Source organism: Sinocyclocheilus anshuiensis, unplaced genomic scaffold (assembly GCF_001515605.1).
Source record: "Sinocyclocheilus anshuiensis isolate Anshui unplaced genomic scaffold, SAMN03320099.WGS_v1.1 scaffold873, whole genome shotgun sequence".
Lineage (NCBI taxonomy): Eukaryota > Metazoa > Chordata > Actinopteri > Cypriniformes > Cyprinidae > Sinocyclocheilus > Sinocyclocheilus anshuiensis.
Window position 1 is genome coordinate 267,087 of NW_015557103.1, and position 7,491 is coordinate 274,577.

The 7,491-nt window shown below is 39.1% G+C and overlaps 1 pseudogene; it reads left to right on the forward strand.

The window, feature by feature from the left end:
* LOC107677629 (IQ and AAA domain-containing protein 1-like) overlaps positions 1-7,491 on the forward strand; it is a 53,590-nt pseudogene that overhangs the window by 29,744 nt on the left and 16,355 nt on the right.

Genomic DNA, 7,491 nt, shown 5'->3' on the forward strand with positions numbered 1-7,491 from the left:
ACCCCTATCCGGAATGCTGAATCCCTGACAATTTTCAAGCGACAGCTGAAAACTCATCTCTTTCGAAGCTACTTGACTTCATCATTATAAAAAAAAAAATTAAAAAAAATATCTCTCTTTATTTATTCCTTCTCTTTCTAGCTTGTACTTATTTGAACAATGTCTAGAAACTTGGTATTACAAGCACTTCCTGTATCTGTTTGCCTCTTTAAGAAGAATCGCTTTATGTATCCCCAAATTGTAAGTCGCTTTGGATAAAAGCGTCTGCAAAATGACTAAATGTAAATGTAAGGAAGAAGGAAAATGTTTTAAAGAGTATGCGAGTGTTAGACGAATTGTTAATTTTGTTATGATAGTATGTCCTTTTAGCAGTGAAGACATTAGCAGAGAAGGAAGAGAGGAGTGACTGATACACATTAAGGTCAGTAATTTTTTTTTTATTTGCGCCACACCCTTTCAGCAGCCCTGAGCTTAGAAAGATGCTCGCAGAGAACATCAGAACATCATCATTTTGATGTGTTGACTAACATGCTAAAGCATATGTGAAGTAATTGATTATAATTTTAACTGTAGTGGGTTATTCGATATTACTCATCTAATTAATATATTTTAAATGTACTAAATTGCGATTTCATCATTACAAATGTGTAATTACAAATATATATTTTAATACATTTCATACAATTGTAAATAGAAATTACATTAAAGAATATTTTAGTTTATCCTAAATGCTTTTCAGTACATTTGGCAGTATGCTTTAACCATATTTCAAAGATGAAAGAAGTAAATATGAAATTACATATAAAGATGTATAAGTCCTACTTAAGTGGGTCAAAAGTTCAGCTAATTGCATTTAATAAAAAATTAACATAACACATTTTCATTTAATTGCAATTAACATGCAGTTAAGTGTCTGAAAACATTACATTCAGTTTGCACTTAAGTATATTATTTCTGAAATAAGTATGCTGTCACAAAGCAAGGCCAGACACAACAGGTAAGTGCAAATCAGGATGGTTTATTATTACTGGAATAGGTGTGTAAAGGCAGGTGAGTGTCAACACAGTGAATGGTTCCAGGGTGCTTATCTGAGTTCTGATGGTGAGGATCGGATGCCGGTTACGTTGGAGATCGTGGAACAGTTTCCAAGGAGTCGTTGGAGGATCGCGGGAGGAACAGCAGGTAATTCGTTCTAGGAGAATTTGGCAGAGAGAGTCCAGAGAAGTTCGTAGGAGTAGACCGGACAGTGAGTGACTGTGCTGTGTGTGTATTTGTAGTGTGGCTTGATTGGTGACAGCAGGTGCGGGTGATCAGAACTCAGGTGACTGTGATCGGGTAATTATCCTGGATGGTGACTGAAGTGACTGTGATGAATCCCTGACATATGCTCACAGCTTGCAAAACAGCCTTGTTTTACCGTGACGGTAAACAATGCATTCAGCTAATCTGAACTCCTAAAAGATTTGTATGATATGTTCAGCAGACAAACATAGTTAAGTCCATCTCCTACATCCTGCCTGCCAGACAGCTAATTAGAGCTAAGGGTCTTTGTTGTGCGAGTTAATCTGCAGCACACTGTTTTATCAGCTGTCTGTAATTGGGATATGATCATGTGATTTATGATCATAAAGCAGACTTGACTTGACTTGATGTGGTGGGTTTATTTAGTTGTAATGAGGCGGAAAGGTGAACACCATATTTACCCAGAATCAGACAATAACCAGCATGATGTCTAAAGGGACAAGCTCTGTTTGGAAAGTCACCCACACTCTAGTTGAGAATGGCTTATAGAGAGGCCAAGGAAGTCATTTGTAGTACTCAGGGTAAGATTGAGATTGCCTGTTTAGGCTTGTCTGGCGCTTGCTTCCCTCTCGCTCCCTTTTTCCCCCTCTTTCACTTCCTGCATCTCAACGTCACGGTGCACTTTCTGTATGTGACTGATGGATTTCATGTCAGTCTCTTGGCAAAGAGAGCCATGTCAAGGAAGTGTCTGTTTCTAACTGTTAGCTGAATGACCGAGACAAACAGGCAAAACAGGTTGGCAGAAGGAGACCAACTCTGTCTCCGCAGACTGACTGGCATACAAATCTTCACAAATGGGACAAAAGACCATACTATGAAGGTAAGAGGCTGCTATGGAGCCTAGCAGAGTAGGTACAGCTGACCACCCTCCAGCCCTGAAGTGTTTTTACACTCAATCTCCATATGGTGGGGTAGCAAATGTGTTGTATATACACCATGTTCAGTCTGAGCAGATGTGTGTGGCCACCCCCCTCCAACAAAACTAGCCACTATGGCACCAGATATTTTGCTGCTTTTCTGTTCATCCACAGTAGTGTCTGTTCTTCTTGCACTGTGTGGGGTTGAAGCATTCTCAGAGGACCTCAGTGCTAATAAAGAAGGTTTAAAAAGCTGACCCCTAACAGTCGTGTGTTTTCAGGGGAGTTAGGTGGATGTTGTCTTTAAACGAACAGGCCAGGCTGTGTGAATGCATCCCTCTGAAGGAGTGAGGCAATTATGTGGATCGTATTGCCCCGGGATGTTTTGAAAATGTGACTTTGAAAAGGAGGCTTTGTGGACGACAGTTTGACCTCTGACCTCAGCAACGGATCTCATTTCAAAGTTCGATGCTTATTTTTAGGTTCCACCAGATTTAGCTTTAACATCAGTGGCCTTTGGCCCCTATGTGAACTTGACAGCACTGCTTATTAGAGTTGTGTGAAATTCAGAATTTAAAAATCATTTTATGAGTTGGTATTTGAATTTAATTGGCCACAAACCACAGGATGTCAAACTAGAATTGGAATTACAGACAATTGGAATTTTCTGAATTACAATTCAAAGACGTTTGAACAAGTGTTCTTCCACCCTGGTTTGTAAATCTGTCTGTAAAGCTCAAGACACACCAAACTGAGATCAAAGAACTAGCAGTGATGAAAGCTGACCGTGTTGTTGCCTCATGTCACCTGCGTATGGGCCAAAAAGATGTACTTGAACACACAGCAAAAACTATAGCCAACAGCCAACTTGCACATATGTTCTGCACCTGCGTGAGAGGAAATCAATAGGTGGCAGTAGTCTACATTCATTATTCAAAAAGTGGTCAAAAATCCACCAATGGGGTCCAACTAGTGTCGATGCTGCGGAACACATCACGAAAACTGAGCTGACAGATGCTCGATGTTCTGACTGTAGGCTTGGTGTGTCACTTTGTCAAGGCCTATAAAACCTTAAAACTTCTTAAGAACTTTCTACAGAAAAAAATATAATGTGAGCAAGTATCAGATTTGTTGCTGTAATTTGAATCTTGTTTTGGCATGGCCTCTATCAAACTTTCTGTTTTGTCAGTGGGTGCTCCCCAGACGACAATGAGGGTTGACATTTAGAACTGTCCATATTAAATGCCTGCTTGCTGACTACTTCAAATTCTATGTAACACTATTTATTTTCACAACAAACTACAACCACTCCTCATCACTCTGGAATGCAATATAGTAGTCAGACCTTCTTGACTGTGTTCATGGATTGTGTGAATAGTAATTTCCCTCCAAATCTGACCTGTTAGCTCAAAATTTTATTGTTGTAGGCTATACGAATCAGAGTAAGACAAACACACTGATATGAACATAGATTGTTTTATGATCTTGCGCAATATTTACATTTTGTTCATTTTTAACCCAAAAGGGGGGAGGGGATCTGCATTGTAGCTTTAAATTCAAATGTGCATTCCACTACTAGTTCTGTTTCAATTTATAAATACACACAACCCTACTGTTTATGAGACATAGGTAGTTACATAAGTGTCCCTGAAGCTCAAACAGTAGGGCATTTTTATCATAACTGATAACAATGTATTTATTGAATGCAGTTAAAAGCATCTGCCAAATGTAAATATATTTTTTAGCACTTTCACAAATGTTTGTCCTGGTGAGTTTAGATTAAGATTGCTGTTTATTTCTGTTCATCTAAATGATATGCAAATGGTAAAACAGGGGAAAACAACTTCAGACTCATTGTGAGGTCAGAACCTGCCATTCAGTCCAGTTCCAGTTTCCGAATCAACCTGGCATACAGCCTGTAGCCGGGACAGGAAGTGGATGGAAATGGATTTCCTGTCAGGATGTGGCGCGTGAGAGCACAGCACGGAGTACAATCGTATGCTACGTTCTCACCCAGACCACAGCACCTGTGCTTCCTCTACGCAGGACACACGCAGGAGCTCCGACTGAGGCCCAACAGACCTCGCTCAGAATTGTTTCCTCCTTTACACACAGTGCTGACTGATGTTCTCCTGGCTTTACTTTGATGCTTTGTGTCCAACTCAAATTTGTTTTCACATGTCAGAAAATGTCAGCTTTCTGCTGTTTAAATGAATGTAATGTGAAGCACCATGGCTATTTCCCAGTGGTATGATCATATTGTCACTGCCGTAGTCATGTGTTCTATTTAAATCTATACTTACTCTGTGCATTTATTGTGCATTGCAGAGGTTTGGCATAACCGAGATGAAAAACAGAACTTCCTTCAATGTTTTGATGCTCAGTTGGTGCGTGAGGAGAAGAGATTGGAAGTTGAAGAGGAGCTCAGAGTTCAGGTGGGAGCAGAGCTGTCATCGGGGGGAACCAGGGGCCTGTGATGAAGGGGGCCCAGTAAACACATCTTTAACCTTCCAGTAGTATGAGGAGTGGGGCCCTCAGCTTCATAATTTTGTCCCGGACACTTGTGAATACAAGCCGTGGTTGGGAGTAAAGAAATCAACACTCTTTCTGCAATACATTTCATGAAATTCATAACACTCTATAAAAACAAAACACCTCAGCTCTTTCTCTTCCCTTGTGGCCTAATTCATTCCTTCAAATTTTTCTTAATCTTTCTCCATCCTTGTTTTTATCTTTCTCTTTTATCTTTCTCTTTTTCATATTTTTGCCTCAGGTGGATGAACTGATGAGGCAGGAACTGAAGAACCTTAAATTGGTGGTGGACAGAGACGGGAAAGAAAAAGAAAAAAGTAAAGAAAAGTAGTAAAAAGGTGAATGGCGTGCATACTTCCTTTGAGATAAGACCGTAAGCACATTTTAAATGACCTGCATGAGTGACAGTGTACAGATGCTTAGTGCTCTCTGCTCAGATTCTAGATGGTGACTGGTCTGTAAATCCCTGTAATGTGTCGTTTAGTCTGAATGGATCCAGATCTTGAGATGTACTCTCAGCCTTCTGTTTATGCACCTTGTGTGAGGGGCCCTGGGGTCATACAGTGATCTGCCCTCATGAACAGGAATGTGGGCTGGACAAAGAATTAGTAAAGGCGTCTTGCCCTCATCACCTTGTGTTTTGATAGGGCCTCTTTTTCCCACCTTCTCTACCACACACACACCAACACATACAAGCAATATATGACTACTGACTAGTGGAACAAACACTGACAAACTATTTTCCTGTTTGACACTGTAAAGCTGCTTTGACAATCTGTATTGTAAGTGATACAATACAAATCTGTAAGTGCTATGTAGATAAAGGGGACTTGACTCACAAGAATATTGAATGAGGCTTAACTGACATTTGCATTCAAATAAGCTTCCATAAAATCCCATAAACAGTATTAGAATGTCGATACGTCATGACTTACTACATCATGACGATCAATGCTAGACATTCATATTTGCAAAGTACACACAATAAACACACCAGCAACATTATATGCCAGCAATATCTAGACAGAATAATATACATATATACTGACAAAGATGTGAATATGTGCGTGGCTGTTTAACGGTGACCTGTGAATATATATCAGACCAATCCATCAATGTATTTCTTGCAATCAGTCAGTATTGTGTCTTTTCCAAAACAAGACGCAGAGAAAAAGGCCTCATCGCATGCCTGCACAAGAGCTGGAATTCCTCAACAACATATTTGGCACTCTGCATCAGTTGTTTTACGCTGAGAAGTTTTGACAGCTAAATTGGTCACAGACGCTGTCTGTCTGACGCGTGTAATTCATACAGAAAGATGTTTTATCATTAATCATTCTGCAAATGCAGGCACATGCAAATCCCATTCAGCTCTGCTGGCATAAGACTAAATTCCATATCCTCAAAATGTTGGTATATTGTACTTTGCTGGAATTTTGAAAAACATTCAGTGAATTTTGGAAGCCATGCAATTTGGGTAGAGCAAATTGACAATTATGCAAAAGGGAGGGTTTGTTTATTAAGTGAACATGTGACGCCCAACTTGAGCTAATGCTAGCAGGAGTTCACTCTGTCTGTTATATCATTTCAGAAGATTTGTTTTTGAAGAAAAAGCTACTCCATTTGCAGGGTGTTTCCTCATCTTAATATCATTGACTCACAAACCCAGGAAATGATCTACAATTCTCCATAAAAATATTTTGGGGAATCACAGTACACTCAGTCCAGTGTTTTCTGAGAAAATGGAAGTGGATATGTTCCATTCTTCACCCAGTAAATATTAGGAACGTTTAGTAACGTATCATCTGAGAAAATACCTGGCTGCTAGTCCTGCTAGTCTCGTTCATTTGGGGTTTGGAAAAGCCCTGAATTACAGAAGGTTCCAGGGTGTCTCCAGCAAGCTGCATAAAAACGGTTCTTTCTGGATAATCAGGAAAACACACGAGTAGATCATCACTTGGTGACGCACAGTGTAATTGGTTTGTTTGTTAAGTCAAGTGACCAGATGTTTTCAGGATTTCTTCATTTTGGATGCAAGCACATATGGCACACACCTGTTATTAAAACTTTAGTGTCAGATGATTTCATATACTAGATATGTATATTATTTAATATTTATTTTATTTTCAATTTATTTTATCTATTTTAATTCAAACCATAAACATTAATACTGGTTCTGTCATATGACAAAATATTTTACTACCCTTCTTGATTCATAATTATATTCATATCTTGTCCATAACTAAAACCACATTTCTTTGATTTAGAAAAAAAAGAAAGGGCGGAAGACTGGAAAGAAGAAGAAGAAAGAGAAGGATCTCACAGCTGACAGGTTTGAATAACTAAACTGGTTTAAAATGAAAAGTCTGTTTCACAAGAATATTATAATGTAGTTTAATCATTGCTGAAAGAGCACATTTGACCCCTACATTTACATTTAGTCATTTAGCAGACGCTTTTATCCAAAGTGACTTACAAATGAGGACAATAAAAGCAGTCAAAACTAACAAAAGAGCAACAATATATAAGTGCAAATGACAAGTCTCGGTTAGCCTAACGCAGTACACGTAGCAAGGTGTATATATATATTGTTCACAAATCTGTCTAAATCTGTGTTAGTGAGCACTTCACTCAGAGATGGTAAAGGATTACATTTCCAATCATTAGAGATAAGCAGTACCTCCACCTCTTCCAGTCAGACGTGGGAGAGGGAAAAAGAGAAATTATTTGAGAGTGCTGCAGGTGTAGCATTGTCCTCTGGTTTGATCCACGTCTCTGTCAGGGCCATGAGGTTTAGTCT